General features: G+C 44.1%; 1 pseudogene across 1 annotated transcript in view; it reads right to left on the bottom strand.

Annotated features, from left to right (window-relative positions):
• The window catches only part of LOC311146056 (arf-GAP with SH3 domain, ANK repeat and PH domain-containing protein 2-like), a 121,331-nt pseudogene that overhangs the window by 29,998 nt on the left and 73,345 nt on the right, over window positions 1-17,988 (bottom strand). The window contains exons 5-11 of the transcript XR_014615587.1: window positions 11,752-11,801; window positions 7,436-7,565; window positions 7,218-7,303; window positions 7,051-7,126; window positions 6,811-6,897; window positions 2,986-3,089; window positions 2,401-2,470 (exon numbers count right to left, since the gene is read on the bottom strand). The product of XR_014615587.1 is annotated as an arf-GAP with SH3 domain, ANK repeat and PH domain-containing protein 2-like (transcript). The remainder of the gene's footprint in view (window positions 1-2,400; window positions 2,471-2,985; window positions 3,090-6,810; window positions 6,898-7,050; window positions 7,127-7,217; window positions 7,304-7,435; window positions 7,566-11,751; window positions 11,802-17,988) is intronic.

The following is a 17,988-nucleotide window of genomic DNA, read 5'->3' as shown; positions in this document are numbered from 1 at the left end:
CCCCCTTAGTTATTACAACATAACACCACATTGCCCTCCCCCTTAGTTATTACAACATAACACTACCTCCCCCTTAGTTATTACAACATAACACTATCTTGCTCTTCCCCCTTAGTTATTACAACATAACATAGAGGCTCTCTTACGCAGTTTTCATAAGGACTATTTCCCCCCCTGTGTTAAGGTCTGTTAGCATGGGCCTGTCTGCTGAGGACTAGCTCCTTTACTGTGGTGTTCTGCTCTGCAGTGGTGGATGAAACCAGGCCACGGTTTGTGCTCAGGGTGCTTCAAAACCAGCCCTGATTGCTTTCCCTCCCTCAACCTCTACACACAGCTGGCTGGCCATGGAGAGAAGGGCTGTGGGTTTGATACCCATGGGGGACCAGTACGAAAAGAAGTATGAAAATATATGCACTCACTAATGTAAGTCGCTTTGGATAAAAGTATCTGCTAAATGACTAAAATGTAAATGTCAAAATGGGTTGGATGGAGGAAGAGAAAGAGGTAGAGAGAGAGAGGGAGAAAGTGTGGTGTGTTTGTGTATGTGTGCCTTTTGAAATAGGGGGAGCGAGAGAGAGTGAGAGAGAGAGAGAGAGAGAGAGAGGAAGATAAAACAAAGAGAGGAAGATGGAGCGAGACGGCGATGAAGTGAGAGCAAGAGAGAGAAAGCAAGAGAGAGGAAGATGGAGTGAGACGGCGATATGAGAGAGAGAGGGAGAGAGAGGGAGAGAGAGAGAGAGAGAGGGATAGAGAGAGAGAAAGAGAGAGAGGGAGAGAGGAAGATGGCGTAAGACGGCAATGAAGTGAGAGAGAGAGAGAGCGAGAGAGTAAATCTAGTGTAATGGAGGGAATGGAGCAGAGTAGAGGAAATCAATAGACCGGTGAGACCCTGGTGCTTGTATACAAAATTATGCGGACACCCCTTCAAATGAGTGGATTCAGATATTTCAGCCACACCCGTTGCTGACAGGTGTATAAAATCGAGCACACAGCCATGCAATCTCCACAGACAAACATTGGCAGTAGAATGGCCTTACTGAAAAGCTCAGTGACTTTCAACGTGGCACTGTCATAAGATGCCACCTTTCCAACAAGTCAGTTCGTCAAATTTCTGCCCTGTAAGTGCTGTTATTGTGAAGTGGAAATGTCTAGGTGAGAAGTGCCAGGTCACACAAGCTCACAGAACGGGACCGCCGAGTGCTGAAGCGCGTAAAATTTGTCTGTCCTCGGTTGCAACACTCACTACAGAGTTCCAAACTGCCTCTGGAAGCAACACCAGCACAATAACTGTTCGTCGGGAGCTTCATGAAATGGGTTTCCATGGCCGAGCAGCCGCACACAAGCCTAAGAACACCATGCGCAATGCCAAGTGTCGGCTAGAGTGGTGTAAAGCTTGCCTTCATTGGACTCTGGAGCAGTGGAAACGCATTCTCTGGAGTGATGAATCATGCTTCACCATCTGGCAGTCCGACGGACTAATCTGGGTTTGGCAGACACCAGGAAAACGCTACCTGCCCTAATGCATAGTGCCAAATGTAAAGTTTGGTGGAGGAGGAATAATGGTCTGGGGCTATTTTTCATGGTTCAGGCTAGGCCCCTTAGTTCCAGTGAAGAGAAATCTTAACGCTATAGCCTACAATGACATTCTAGATGATTCTGTGCTTCCAACTTTGTGGCAACAGTTTGGGGAAGGCCCTTTCCTGTTTCAGCATGACAATGCCCCCTTGCACAAAGCGAGGTCCATACAGAAATGGTTTGTTGAGATCGGTGTGGAAGAACTTGACTGGCCTGCACAGAGCCCTGACCTCAACCCCATCGAACACCTTTGGGATGAATTGTAACGCCGACTGCGAGCCAGGCCCTATCGCCCAACATCAGTGTCCGACCTCTTTAATGCACTTATGCCTGAATGGAAGCAAGTCCCCGCAGCAATGTTCCAACATCTAGTGGAAAGCCTTCCCAGAAGAGTGGAGGCTGTTATAGCAGCAAAGGGGGGACCAACTCCATAATAATGCCCATGATCTTGGAATGAGATGTTCGACGAGCAGGTGTCCACATACTTTTGGACATGTAGTGTATGACACTCTTTGAGGTGTTAGAGTGATTCTAATACTAAAGCCACCACCATTTTAGCTAAATTAACCCAAAGTGCTCCATGTTGGGCATGTCTGATGCCTGAGATGTTTGATAACCAGTGAACAGTCTGGTTTGACAGAATGAGTGAGATTGAGTGCTTCATCTCCATTAAGAGAGCAGGCGGGTGAAGTGTAGGCTAACAGGCTAGTGCCGTTAGCCTACTTTAAATTAATGCTAACTGGCTAGGACTAGGTTGTCTTGCCCTCTGTGCGTATGTGTCCGTGTCCGTGTGTGTGTGTGTGTGTGTGTGTGCACATTACTCACCGTCCCATGTGATATGGTAAGGTATCCGTTCTTTACTGAACACTTTCTCTTCTGCCACACTTTCCTTAGCCTGGGGGGGGGGGGGGATGGGGCACACGACATATTGTGACACACACAGACATAACATCCCAGCTCCAGTGTGACACACTGGATGAATCCACATTGTAACCGAACAGACATGGCTAATGAATTATTAACGTCAACCACACCAGTGTGATGGCTCATTAATATGTACATGCATAAGTAATGGTGTACAGTCTGGGCAGTGTATTCATGTCTCCGGGGAGAAGCTCAACCATAAAAATAACATGGAATATGGATTTCCTTATACGCTGTATCAGCAATAAGGGAGGTAATTGGCACATTATTGGCACATTGAACCATATCGCGCGCCGTAGTTTAAAAACTCAGTGGATAGTCATATTTCATATTTGAATTCTGCCATTTTTATGCACGTTCGCCTCTAAATGCCATCACAATTACCTGAGGGAACTTTGTGTGTTTGTTTGTTTGGTCTGGCCATTTGGTTCTTTTAATGTTTTTTGAAGATGCTACACGTTTAACAGAAGAAAGCGAGAAACTGACCCGTCACTCTTCTTGTAGAGGTTCCCACAGCGCTCGGTACCGTGCTCCTTGTTGCCCTGAGGCTGGTGCAAACTGTAGGTGGTGCTCTGTCGAACCTGGGACTCCTTCAACAATTCCGGCACACACACACACACACAAACATAAGGCACAAGACACAGCAGCCAGTGAGTTTGGGTGGGGTGCATCTCAATTGTCTACAGTGGCTTCCTCTCCTTGTACCTCTCCTTTGTCAGCTCTAATCTGAAAATTCCAGGATAGGAGAAAGCAATATGGCGGATCAGGATGCTGGCTGGGCATCTGCTTTCACCCATCCACTGCTTTTAGTGCCGATGAAGGAGAGGAGACAAGGAAGGGGAGCATCTTTAGACTATTGAGATGCTGCTACAATATGTACATATAAGACAAGCAAAGCCCTGGGGTCATGCACTAGTGACATCCCCTCGTCACAGAAAGTGGTATAGGGAAACCGAGAGGGGGAGGGGCAAAGGCCTTCTAAAGGAACGTCTTCAGGTGTAACAATTAAAAAGGAAAACAACTATTTCATAAGTACAGATAGCACCTCCGCGTTTCAAATCCCCCCCCCCCAACCGCCCTGCCCCGCCCATCTCTTCCCCCACAAACGCTCTCTTTTGAAAATGATTGACAAAACACCACAACCATAGATAGACAAGCACAGAAAGTGCGCGCAGACGATAAACTTACTCTCCTAGACTTGGTTCACAAAGAGGCGGAGGCAGTGAAGTAAAGAAGAGAACATAGAGATAAAACAGACAGTAGCCTAGTTCTCCACATAGTAGCTAAAGCCAGGAAGTACATAAGTACATGTGGCAACTGAAAGTCATTTTGGATAAAAGCATCCGGTAAAAGACAGTATTAAAGCACATCGTAAGAGTGCACCATATACCATTAATGGGTTCTTTCAATTAGCTTGCTAAAGTTGACAGGGAGTGAAGGGGGCTTTGGTTATGTATATCAGGATTTTGAACATGTAAATGCATCACTAATAGGATAGGAATGAAGCAGATTAGATTAGATACAGACAGCTATATTATTGTAGGTCTAACTTGGGCTTGTGACAGTGAAATGACTAGGCCAGTAGAGGGTTGCCATGTGTGTGTACTGTATGTGTGTCATTGGTGGGTGTTCCCATTAAAGGTCGATAGAGGGGGCTTCTTTGCATCTGTGCCAAAATGGCGGCATAGGCAGCGCCTTTCTCCATTTTGAAGTAGTCCATTTCTTCTTCTACTACTTCTATGAGTCGTTAAACAAACAGATAGGGTGCATACTGCCACCTGGAGTGTGTTGTCTGAACAGGTATGAAGCCAAGGTTTGTATTTACTGCCACCTGTAGCTATGGAATGTTTGCTCAGGAGCAATGTTCCCTCAAAAGAATGTGGGCACTGAGCAAACTTCAGGTCAGCTGAGTGCAAACTTGAACGTTGTGAAAATTCGGTGCAACGTCCAGCGCGCGTTTACACGTTTACTGTGAACACTGAGCCTGTACCCGCTTTAAATTACAGTTTTAACAGTGGCCATGCAGGCTACTGTAGCTATTTGATCATAATGTAGGCCTACCAGAGTGGCCTATCATCAAAAACTATGGAGAAAATGCATCCCATAACATTTTAACATGGAAATAGCTGTTCTATCATTCAGCCTACAGTAGCAGCCAATGTGTGTTGTTCAATGTAGGCCTACATTCCATGATACTTTTTTAAAAAACATGCAGGGCTTGACATTAACCTGTTTATCCACTTGTCCTTCAGACAAGGAGGTGACTGAAAACGTTGTGCTGTTTGATGCAAGAAACCACTTTAAAAAATAAAATGCATTATTATTCCCATACCATTATTACAAAGTATCAGACAAATTATGCTATCTGCCTATTGACTACTTAGCTTATTCAAGCATTTCTCAAAATACAACACTGCCCCTTTAAGACAAAAGAAAAGCTCTTTACCTGACTCGCTTTTAAAAGATGTCTAGAAATGTATACGCTTTGTGCTCTTGTTGGAAGCAATCATTCTCCCTTTGCTGACTACAAATGATCTATAACTGGGCTTATAACTCACTAACTAGCAAAGGATTTGAACAAAATGTGCACACGTGGCTACATGCAGCTCTCGCTTTGATCTCAAAACAAGCGCATCTACTCACGACCGCTCTTGCTGTAAACACAGTCCAGTTCAAAGTAAATGGCACAGATCCATATATGGCAATGGTCTATTTGCATATAGGCCTACTGCAGCTCTGATGGTTTATGCTGCATCGGTCAGTGTAGAATACGGGCTGAGTGGTGCGTGTCAACGCAATAGAATAGGAGGGAAGAGCAGCAGACTGACGGTCCTCCTCTCAACATCTCAACTGACACTGACCAAAAGGGGACACCGTCTTCCAACTGACACTGACCAAAAAGGGACACCGTCTTCCAACTGACACTGACCAAAAAGGGACACCGTCTTCCAACTGACACTGACCAAAAAGGGACACCGTCTTCCAACTGACACTGACCAAAAAGGGACACCGTCTTCCAACTGACACTGACCAAAAAGGGACACCGTCTTCCAACTGACACTGACCAAAAAGGGACACCGTCTTCCAACTGATTGCGAAATCTGCCTCACGCACAAATTCATGTTGTTACTCCTATGAACAGAGAAAGTGAAATATTCCTCGATATTAAAAAAGACCCAAGCCGCTAATAATAACAACAACGCAAGCCTATAGATACACTTTCCTACTCATTCATTACTGCAGAAGTGCTTGTTGTAGCCCTGAGTGGAAATAGGAAGAACACACATTTTATGGCTTACAAAAGTGTTGAATACGAAGTGTTGACAGTGCTGAGTAAGAACTTAAGCATGAACTCACTCTTTGCTGTATTCGTTGACAGTCTCTCTCTAGTCATGGTTTTAAACATTTTGAAATCTCACAGTATCAACTTTGCTGTAGCTATGTTACTGCAGACACGGTCATCTGAGCCATCCAAACTGGCCAGCGGTAGGCCTATAGCACACTTGATTTGCTCTCTGGGCCCGCCGGGAAGGCAGAGTTTGTACCTTCAGACACATTAAATGGTTCAGTATGAAAATGTATGCACTCACTAATTGTAAATCGCTCTGGATTAGAGCGTCTGCTAAATGACTAAAATGTAAATGTAAAATGTTCAAATGGCAACAGTTTGCCTACCTAACGAGCAGGGCAGCTGAATCGTGTGCACCTACGGCAAACAACCAGAGGCAAAAAAATTAATAAAAGGAACAAAAGGCTTTATCGTCGACTAGGAATGCCTTGGAGATCGACCAGTCGATCGCGATTGACCGGTTGGTGACCACTGCTCTAGAAAGTTGAGTGAAGTTCAAATTCCTGCATCTCTCTGTGGGCTGATATTTCTGCGCTGCAGTCCCAGGAGAGCCGCGCGGCAGTCTCGGGCTACTGTGCGCAGCTTTGAGGGAACATTGCTCAGGAGTATAATTGATTGCCTGATCTCTTTTGATGACCTGGATGGAATGATGTGATCCTTCCTTAACCCACTGGGGCGGCAGGTAGCTTAGTGGTTAAGAGCATTGTGCCAGTAACCGAAAGGTCGCTGGTTCTAATCCCCGAGCCGACTAGGTGAAAAATCTGTCGATGTGCCTTCAGCAAGGCACTTAACCCTAATTGCTCCTGTAAGTCGCTCTGGATAAGAGCGTCTGCTAAATGACAAAAATGTAAATGTAAAGTCACTCCCTGTTGACTACTTAAAAATGGTGCAAGTCCTCAGTGGCGCTGCCCATGCTAAAACAGGCTATGGGCCCTAGAGCTGTCTCAGTCTATGGGTGTTACCTCCTTCTGCTCCACCTGTAGCGCTGACTTGAGGACGTCCCGTAGCTGAGTGAGCTGCTTCCTCTCCTCGTCCTGGGCCTGCTTTATCTGGAGAGGTCACAGAAAGGTCATACATAGGTCATACAAAGGTCACATGGGTCATACAAAGATTACAGAGTCACACAGAATACTTTTGTTGAATTCAACAGGAAAGTCCTTACATACCCATAAAGATGTCAACAGTAGTCTTGAGGAACTCACCGTGTGTAAGTCTGTGGCTAGCTTCTCTATGGAGGGTTTGAGGTTGTCTACTGCCTTCAGCCCATCCTGAAAGAAACTGAAGAGAGAGAGACAAATCTACATCAGCCGTTTTCCCCACGAGGTGAACATTTGGTTAAATGCAAACTTTCACTGAGTTCAGGACTTACTTGCACTGTGCATGGAAATATTTGATGAGATTCTGGAGTAGGTCCACCCCTTTCTTGATCTTGATCTCATTCACTTTAAGAAGATACTGCGAGACAGAATTTCACAATGTCAGCAAACCCTCCACTACGTCTCTGTACTTGACCTTATCTGGCAACCCAGGCCTGAGCTCCACCAATCTGGCAACCCAGGCCTGAGCTCCACCACTTTCCTTACCCACCTCACACATTTGCAGCTGGAAGAACCTCCTCTCCTTCTCCATCTCCTCTGCTATCTCTGCCCCGCTGATCTCAGTGCGGATCATGCCATGCTGCCGCGCATGCTCCTTCTTCTCCTTCTCGATCTTAGTGCTAAGACAGGAAGTGACATCATTGGGGGTCAAAGTGTGCACCATGACGCCTTGTGGCATTCCCAACCACGGACACAAACATAAACGGACAGTACACCAAACAGGAAATATACAGAGGAGGGAAGGGGAAGGACCATTCCATGCAACAGGTAATGATTTTACATATGCTAACTAGCTTAGCATATTCCCCTACAAAAGGATGCAGCATTTGGCTCCTCCCATGAAGAAGCTTAGGGAGACTCAAGTGACGCCTGTTTTCATTCAGGTTTGAGAGCAGACGGCCTCTCACTCATGCGTTTGGTTATGGGTGTTAGGCCCTCATCACTGTGGTTCATCATTAAACCAACGTTAATGACTTGTCCATTTTTTGGCAACTCTGGATGCAGTCAGTCGACAGCTTGGGTCATTTGGAAGCATCAAGACACAGACGCAACAAGGCTATTCCAAACGAATCAGAACCAAGAAACATAACGACAAACAGATCATATCAAAACAGACAGACAGAGAGGGGAGGGGCATCAAGCTGATGGCAGAGTGGTGTGTGAATGCATGAGCCAGCGCTGCGCCCTGGTCTGCTCCTGTAAGGCTGCGTAACCACAATGTTATTAGGGCTGTGATGATACCAGCATCACAATATTTTTTCCTTGGCAAAAAATAATTATTAAGCAGACCTAACTCTTTTGTATTTAAAAAACTTGCTGTGTAAAAAAGGCTGGCCCTCTCAATCTGATTGGCCTTCAGGCCTGTCAATCACCCGCTGATGCCAACCAATCAGGGTGCTTGGATGCACTCCAAGGGCCCCGCTTCCTACACATCAAGTAACTGTCATACGGAAACACTTCAAGATGCGACTTCTTTCATTAATAAAACCTCTGCAAAGCTAACACATTAATCCTCAGCCCAGAAGCATTAGGGTAGAGAAAAAGCTCAAAACAGCCACATGTTGCGCAGTTGCCACAAGAGCCACGAAAGACCGTTGATACAGAGATAAGAGATAGTAGATCAACTGGAACTCAAACTGTAGGGACAACAGCAGGGTGTTCGCAAACCAGTTTAACCCTTTACACTCATACCCGTATACAGGTTGAAAATGGCAGATTTGGGCACTGATAAATGCCTAAATTGGAACGCAGTGGCTGTACAGTAACATGTTCTACATGATGTCAGAGCTCTGGCTCTGCGCTTCACAGCACTGTATGGGTTTTGACTGACAGACGTTCTGAACTTGAACACCTAACGCGGCAAGAAGTTTCCCCCATCCCTCCCGCTAATTGGGCAACTTTTGCAAATGTTTTGTTGTCTGAGTGGAAATGCTATAAATTAAGAGGACATTATGTATTTTGAAAGATAAGATGTTGAGGATTATAATATATACAGCTTTGATGTCATACAAGCAAGCAAAACACCAGTGAGTTGTGAACTTCATATTTCCATATTATAAAACTCATGTCATATACAATGTCAACGTTTATGATCTCTATGTTTGATGTACAGTGTCATGACTCTCCCTGGGTGAGGATCGAAGGCCTCACATCAGCTTGGCAAATGGCCGACAACAACCAGACCCTCTTACCCACAGGGGGCTGTGCCGGTCTCGACACCTTAATACTGCCATCAATTAGAGAGGAGGGGAATCTATCTCTGGCATCCTAGTATGGTGAAAGGAATGCCTTTGTTTCAGATACTTTTTGCCGCCCAAAAACTTCAACATCCAACAATGAACATAATAATAATAAATAATAATATGCCATTTAGCAGACGCTTTTATCCAAAGCGACTTACAGTCATGTGTGCATACATTTTTGTGTATGGGTGGTCCCGGGGATCGAACCCACTACCTTGGCATTACAAGTGCCGTGCTCTACCAGCTGAGCTACAGAGGACCACAACAACATCGGGACAATATATTTAAACATCCAAACGTTGGGAATGATGGAATATGGAAAATTAATGTCTATTTTGTGATGTCATTAAATGGTATAAAGGCGTTATAAGGAAAACATTGTGACTTGAAGAGCTTTTACACTGTGGATATCAGGATTACATCCTGTACCTTGGGTAGAAAATATCAAGGAGGAAGACAATGTTTTCATGAAGATAGGAATGTGATTTTAGCTTTCTAACAAAATCATAGTGATGATAATACTTTTGCCTCATAACTAGCCACGCCCGAGGGAGCTCAGAGAGCGTGTCAGTATGACGGAAACGCCCCTCTTTACCAGATTGAGAAGAATGATCAGATCAGACTTCTTGTGTTATCATTTTTAATTAGTTAGTAAATAAATAATTAAATAAATTTGTGTGGTACGGAATGATCAGTAAGACCCGGGTTCGTGCAGACTTAAAGAGTCTACGACTTTCAGAATGAGACTGAGGTAAATGATACATGATAAATGACTGTTAAATGATAAGAGATAGCTAGATATCTTTAGAGTTAATTCGGGAAACGGTAACTCGTTAAACAACTTTTCCCATGGTGCCCCAAATTCCTAATGAGTTAATTGTTACATGATTAATTTAATCTAGTAAAAATTAAACATAGTAGGTAATTATTTGATAAATAATAGTCATCACAATAATGAAAGTCACGTCACAACAACAGTTACAAGATGACATGGCGTCATAACCTTGGTTGTTCTGAACAGAATGAGCCTAAGTTTGTCTATTGTGAAGAAAATTCGCTGCGGCACACGCACCTGAACGCACTCATGACTCCTTTCTATGTGCACTAAAATTATTATCTGTTTCCCTGAATTGCCTTGTGAAAGCCTAACACTAATATCGTATTTCATAACTTAGCTAGTCATGTTGGCAATAGAACAGGCTTTCAAATGATGCACACCTGACCCAGATTGCGATTTATAATGAACCGTTTTTGGATTGCGTAAACAAAAACAGTAATTGTGTGATGGCGGGGTGCAGGGTTGTGTTCCAAATAAAACAACTACAAGTGTACTTTCTCTAGTTCCTAAACGGCATAGCTAGGAGAGCTCAAAAAAGCACCTTATAGTTGAAGAATCTTCGTTGAGTGACTACGCACACACTTTGGAGAGTTGTGTGGCCACTTAGAGACACCAGCTGGTCCTCTCACTCAAACCCTTGTAATGTTTTGTCTTATGTTGCACCTACCCCACATTTTCCAGGAATATTCTTATCATGTTACTGAATGTATCCAGAGTATTTTCTGATTTTGTTATCAACAATGTAATTAACTGTTGTGTCCTCACCTTTGGTCTAATAGTTTTCCCATAATCTTGAAACTGTTCCCTTCAATTGCTACCATGGTTACGCGTATGCTTTTTATTTGTCTTCCGTAAGAAACATTTCCATTTAGCCCATATAGGACAATTCCCATGAGTGTAAAGGGTTAATGTGGTCGGGGCCAGAGTGGAGTTTGAGGCAAAGAGTCTCATAGCTTTGTTTCTGTGAAATATGAAAGGCGTTATAATCGCAGACGAAGAGATTTGAGATATCAATGGAGGAATATAAAACGGGGTCAAAGACGTCATCATGGCATCCGGTTGAACTTTGAACTTACTACAAAGTCAGTACTATCTCGTCATCAGATTGGTGCCGGAGAAGAAAATGTATTACCCTTTCAGTATAGAATGTCCTTTGCAGCTTGGAAAATATATCAGAGTGCTATAAAATGTCATATACTGCTGGCATGCAAAATCACAATGACGTCAGTGTGGATAGAGGGGTGTAGGGATGATTTGTTATTGAGGGTTTGTTTGTTTGTTTAGTCATTTAGCAGACGCTCTTATCCAGAGCGACTTACAGGAGCAATTAGGGTTAAGTGCCTTGCTCAAGGGCACATCGACAGATTTTTCACCTAGTCGGCTCGGGGGTGTATTCATTAATTGATGACCACAAGGTGAGATTGGTTGGGAGATGGTGAATATTACAAGCACAGACAAGGGACAAGACAAATATCACATTGCATCTCATTCAACATATTGCCTATGCATTTGATGATCAAATGGGGCTACACTGATGACAATTACTGTATACGGTCAAATGCAAACTATTATCAAAATGCTTGAACAAACTACTACGGTATGGCCATAGTATGGACCAAAAGACAATGGAATGACCATCTGATCGTCTTTGTAGTCTACGCTAATACTGTGAATGGGCCAGAACCTATTTTCATATTGCTGCTCGTAAAATATTAAAATCCTTACGCTTTTGTTTCGTAGTCTTTCCAGGCCTTATCAAAAGGTTTTTTCAGGTCCTGTGAAGAAAAAAGCAGAGAGAAAATAAAACAATAAACAGGTGTCAACATTGGAACTTCAAATTCAGAAACAGAATGTGGACTAATGATGAGTCGGATCTACATACCAGGATCTGTACACATAACTCCACCCACAAAAACAGAAAATTTTGGATTTATGTCAACTGTAACATTGAGTAAACATACAGTGCATTCGGAAAGTATTTAGACCCCTTGACTTTTTCCACATTTTGTTACGTTACAGCCTTATTCTAAAATGGATTAAATTGTTTTTTTCCCCTCAATCAATCTACACACAATACTCCATAATGACAAAGCAAAAACTGATTTTTAGAAATATATGCAAATATCTGAAATATCACATTTACATATGTATTCAGACCCTTTACTCAGTACTTTATCGAAGCACCTATGGCAGCGATTACAGCCGAGTCTTCTTGGGTATGACACTACAAGCTGGGCACACCTGTATTTGGGGAGTTTCTCCCATTCTTCTCAGCAGAGCCTCTCAAGCTCTGTCAGGTTGGTTGGGGAGCATCGCTGCACAGCTATTTTCAGGTCTCTGCAGAGATGTTTGATCGGGTTCTAGTCCGGGCTCTGGCTGGGCCACTCAAGGACATTCAGAGAGTTGTCCCGGAGCCACTCCTGCGTTGGCTTGGCTGTGTGCTTAGGGTCGTTGTCCTGTTGGAAGGTGAACCTTCGCCCCAGTCTGAGGTCCTGAGCAGGTTTTCATCAAGGAACTTTGCGCCGTTCATCTTTCCCTCGAGCCTTACTAGTCTCCTAGTCCGTGCCGCTGATAAACATCCCCACAACCTGATGCAGCCCACCACCATGCTTCACCGTAGGGATGGTGCCAGGCTTCCTACAGACGTGACACCTGGCATTCAGGCCAAAGATTTAAATCTTGGTTTCATCAGACCAGAGAATCTTGTTTCTCATGGTCTTAAAGTCCTTTAGGTCCCTTTTGGCAAACTCCAAGCGGGCTTTCATGTGCCTTTTACTGAAGAGTGGCCTGACTGGTGAAGTGCTGCAGAGATGGTTGTCCTTTTGGAAGGTTCTCCCATCTCCACAGAGGAACTCTGGAGCTCTGTCAGAGTGACCATCGAGTTCTTGGTCACCTCCCTGACCAAGGCCCTTCTCCCCCGACTGCTCAGTTTGGCCAGGCGGACAGCTCTAGGAAGAGTCTTGGTGGTTCCAAACTTCTTCCATTCAATGCTGCAGAAATGTTTTGGTACCCTTCCCCAGATCTGTGCCTTGACACAATCATGTCTTGGAGCTCTACAGACAATTCTTTCAACCTCATGGCTTGGTTTTTGCTCTGACATGCACTGTCAACTGTGGGACCTTGTATAGACAGGTGTGTGCCTTTCCAAATCATGTCCAATCAATTTAATTTACCACAGGTGGACGCCAATCAAGTTGTAGAAACATCCCAAGAATGATCAATGAAAAAAGATGTGCCTTTGAATGGGGTATGGTAGTAGGTGCCAAGCGCACCAGTTTGAGTGGGTCACGAACTGCAACGATGCTGGGTTTTTCACACTCAACAGTTTTCCATGTGTATCAAGAATGGTCTACCACCCAAAGGACATCCAGCCAACTTGACATACAGTGGGGAGAACAAGTATTTGATACACTTCCGATTTTGCAGGTTTTCCTACTTACAAAGCATGTAGAGGTCTGCAATTTTTATCATAGGTACACTTCAACTGTGAGACAAAAATCCAGAAAATCACATTGTATGATTTTTAAGTAATTAATTTGCATTTCATTGCATGACATAAGTATTTGATACATCAGAAAAGCAGAACTTAATATTTGGTACAGAAACCTTTGTTTGCAATTAGAGACCACGTTTGCACACACTGCAGCAGGGATTTTATTTTACTTCTGCTCTTTTTTTCTCAACACTTTTTTTGTTGTTGTTTTATTTTTACTTTTTTTGTTAAAAATAAATGCACTGTTGGTTAAGGGCTGTAAGTAAGCATTTCACTGTAATGTCTGCACCTGTTGTATTCGGCGCATGTGACCAATAAAATTTGATTTTATTTTATTTTATTTTATTTTGGCCCACACCGCCATACAGACCTTCTCCAGATCCTTCAGGTTTCGGGGCTGTCGCTGGGCAATACGGACTTTCAGCTCCCTCCAAAGATTTTCTATTGGGTTCAGGTCTGGAGACTGGCTAGGCCACTCCAGGACCTTGAGATGCTTCTTACGGAGCCACTCCTTAGTTGCCCTTACTGTGTGTTTCGGGTCGTTGTCATGCTGGAAGACCCAGCCACGACCCATCTTCAATGCTCTTACTGAGGGAAGGAGGTTGTTGGCCAAGATCTCGTGATACATGGCCCCATCCATCCTCCCCTCAATACGGTGCAGTCGTCCTGTCCCCTTTGCAGAAAAGCATCCCCAAAGAATGATGTTTCCACCTCCATGCTTCACGGTTGGGATGGTGTTCTTGGGGTTGTACTCATCCTTCTTCTTCCTCCAAACACGGCGAGTGGAGTTTAGACCAAAAAGCTATATTTTTGTCTCATCAGACCACATGACCTTCTCCCATTCCTCCTCTGGATCATCTAGATGGTCATTGGCAAACTTCAGACGGGTCTGGACATGCGCTGGCTTGATCAGGGGGACCTTGCGTACGCTGCAGGATTTTAATCCATGACGGTGTAGTGTGTTACTAATGGTTTTCTTTGAGACTGTGGTCCCAGCTCTCTTCAGGTCATTGAACAGGTCCTGCCGTGTAGTTCTGGGCTGATCCCTCACCTTCCTCATGATCATTGATGCCCCACGAGGTGAGATCTTGCATGGAGCCCCAGACCGAGGGTGATTGACCGTCATCTTGAACTTCTTCCATTTTCTAATAATTGCGCCAACAGTTGTTGCCTTCTCACCAAGCTGCTTGTCTATTGTCCTGTTGCCCATCCCAGCCTTGTGCAGGTCTACAATTTTATCCCTGATGTACTTACACAGCTCTCTGGTCTTGGCCATTATGGAGAGGTTGGAGTCTGTTTGATTGAGTGTGTGGACAGGTGTCTTTTATACAGGTAACGAGTTCAAACATGTGCAGTTAATACAGGTAATGAGTGGAGAACATGAGGTCTTCTTAAAGAAAAACTAACAGGTCTGTGAGAGCCAGAACTCTTACTGGTTGGTAGGTGATCAAATACTTATGTAATGCAATAAAATGCAAATGAATTACTTAAAAATCATACAATGTGATTTTCTGGATTTTTTTTTAGATTCCGTCTCTCACAGTTGAAGTGTACCTATGATAAAAATTACAGACCTCTACATGCTTTGTAAGTAGGAAAACCTACAAAATCGGCAGTGTATCAAATACTTGTTCTCCCCACTGTATCTGTGGGAAGCATTGGAGTCAACTTTGGCCAGCATCCCTGTTGAACGCTTTCGACACCTTGTAGTCCATATCGCAACTAATTGAGGCTGTTCTGAGGGAAAAAGGGGGTGCAACTCATTATTAAGACCTAATGTTTTGTACACTCAGTGTATGTACAGTTGAAGTCGGAAGTTTACATACACTTAGGTTGGAGTCATTAAAACTTGTTTTTCAACCACTACACAAATTTCTTGTTAACAAACTATAGTTCCTCACCGTTCTCATGATCATTGCAACTCCACGAGGTGAGATCTTGCATGGAGCCCCAGGCCGAGGGAGATTGACAGTTCTTTTGTGTTTCTTCCATTTGCGAATAATCGCACCAACTGTTGTCACCTTCTCACCAAGCTGCTTGGCGATGGTCTTGTAGCCCATTCCAGCCTTGTGTAGGTCTACAATCTTGTCCCTGACATCCTTGGAGAGCTCTTTGGTCTTGGCCATGGTGGAGAGTTTGGAATCTGATTGATTGTTTGCTTCTGTGGACAGGTGTCTTTTATATAGGTAACAAGCTGAGATTAGGAGCACTCCCTATTAGAGTGTGCTCCTAATCTCAGCTCATTACCTGTATAAAAGACACCTGGGAGCCAGAAATCTTTCTGATTGAGAAGGGGTCAAATACTTATTTCCCTCATTCAAATGCAAATCAATTTATAACATTATTGACATGCGTTTTTCTGGATTTTGTTGTTGTTGTTATTCTGTCTCTCACTGTTCAAATAAACCTACCATTACAATTATAGACTGATCATTTCTTTGTCAGTGGGCAAACGTACAAAATCAGCAGGGGATCAAATACTTTTTTCCCTCACTGTATATCGACATAACCTGAAAGGCCGCTCAGCAAAGCTCAGAAGCTACTGCTCCAAAACTGCCATAAAAAAGCCAGACTACGGTTTGCAACTGCACATGGGGACAAAGATCGTACTTTTTGGAGAAATGTCCTCTGGTCTGATGAAACAAAAATAAAACTGTTTGGTCATAACCACCATCGTTATGTTTGGAGGAAAAAGGGGGTCGCTTGCAAGCCGAAGAACTCCATCCCAACCATGAAGCACGGGGGTGGCAGCATCATGCTGTGGGGGTGCTTTGCTGCAGGAGGGACTGGTGCACTTCACAAAATAGATGGCATCATGAGGAAGGAAAATTATGTGGATATATTGAAGCAACATCTCAAGACATCAGTCAGGAAGTTAAAGCTTGGTCGCAAATGGGTCTTCCAAATGGACAATGACCCCAAGCATACTTCCAAAGTTGTGGCAAAATGGCTTAAGGACAACAAAGTCAAGGTATTGGAGTGGCCATCACAAAGCCCTGACCTCAATCCTATAGAAAATTTGGGGGCAGAACTGAAAAGGTGTGTGCGAGCAAGGAGGCCTACAAACCTGACTCAGTTACACCAGCTCTGTCAGGAGGAATGGGACAAAATTCACCCAACTTATTGTGAGAAGCTTGTGGAAGGCTACCCGAAACGTTTGACCCAAGTTTAACAATTTAAAGGCAATGCTACCAAATACTAATTGAGTGTATGTATACTTCTGACCCACTGGGAATGTGATGAAATAAATGAAAGCTGAAATAAATCATTCTCTCTACTATTATTCTGACATTTCACATTCTTAAAATAAAGTTGTGATCCTAACTGACCTAAGACAGGGAATTTGTACAAGGATTAAATGTCAGGAATTGTGAAAAACTGAGTTTAAATGTATTTGGCTACGTCTCCCGAGTGGCGCAGTGGTCTAAGGCACTGCATCGCAGTGCTAGCTGTGCCACTAGAGATCCTGGATTGTAGCCGGCCGCGACCAGGAGACCCATGGGGCGGCGCACAATTGGCCCAGCGTCGTCCAGGGTAGGGGAGGGAATGGCCGGCAGGGATGTAGCTCAGTTGGTAGAGCATGGCGTTTGCAACGCCAGGGTTGTGGGTTCGATTCCCACGGGGGGCCAGTATGAAAAAAAAATATATACAATACAATACTAACTGTAAGTCGCTCTGGACTAAAATGACTAAAATGTAAATGTAAAATGTGTAAGTAAACTTCCGACTTCAACTGTATATAGTGTATTCTAGTGATGGCTCATCCTATACAGTATAACTACCTTTTCTATTCATATACTGTCCATACACACCATTCACAAACATATATACACTTCATGGCTACAAAAGTATGTGGACACCCCTTCAAATTAGTGGATTCGGATATTTCAGCCACACACGTTGCTGACAGGTGTATAAAATCGAGCACACAGCCATGCAATCTCCATAAACAAACATTTGCAGTAGAATGGCCCGTACTCAAGACTTCAGTGACTTTCGACGTGGCACCGTCATAGGATGCCACCTTTCCAACAAGTCAATTCGTAGGCTCACAGAACGGGATCGCCAAGTTCTGAAGCGCAAAAAAAATTGTCTGTCCTCGGTTGCAACACTCACTACAGAGTTCCAAACTGCCTTTGGAAGCAACGCCAGCACAAGAACTGTTCGCCGGGAGCTTCATGAAATGGGTTTCCATGGCCGAGTAGCCGCACACAAGCCTAAGATCACGATGCGCAATGCCAAGCGTCGGCTGGAGTGGTGTAAAGCTCGCCGCCATTGGACTCCGGAGCAGTGGAAATGCGTTCTCTGGAGTGATGAATCACGCTTCACTATCTGGCAGTCCGATGGACGAATATGGGTTTGGCAGATGCCAGGAGAACGCTACCTGCCCCAATGCATAGTGCCAACTACAAAGTTTGATGGAGGGGCTGTTTTTCGTGGTTCGGGCTAGGACCCTTAGTTCCAGTGAA

The sequence above is a fragment of the Coregonus lavaretus genome, assembly GCF_964263955.1.
Source record: "Coregonus lavaretus genome assembly, chromosome: 18".
In the NCBI taxonomy this organism is placed as follows: Eukaryota; Metazoa; Chordata; class Actinopteri; order Salmoniformes; family Salmonidae; genus Coregonus; species Coregonus lavaretus.
The sequence above is the reverse complement of the archived record's forward strand: the minus strand, read 5'-3'. Positions and strand labels throughout refer to the sequence as shown.